Here is a 282-nt window from a genome sequence, read left to right as displayed (position 1 = left end):
CCCTCTCCATCTTTCTTTTAAAAAATGCTTTTGACATTTTTCAAATCCCCCTTTCAAAGTTCTCTTTTGTTTTCTACACGTATTAGGTAAAGTTGTCTTTGAAAATCTAGTCTGTCTCAAGTCTGTTATTGGAAACGAATTGTAGTTTTCCCTTTGCCTGAGCAAGCACGGGGCCAGGAGATCATGGCAGCACAACACACAACGGAGTTAAAGAAAACTTACAGAACGGGAAAATCCGGAGAACAGTGGGGGCCACCTGTTTGGTTCCAAACCCGGGAAAGT

The sequence above is a fragment of the Crocuta crocuta genome, unplaced genomic scaffold, assembly GCF_008692635.1.
Source record: "Crocuta crocuta isolate KB4526 unplaced genomic scaffold, BGI_CrCroc_1.0 scaffold16, whole genome shotgun sequence".
NCBI classification, from domain to species: Eukaryota; Metazoa; Chordata; class Mammalia; order Carnivora; family Hyaenidae; genus Crocuta; species Crocuta crocuta.
Note: the sequence above shows the minus strand (reverse complement) of the source record.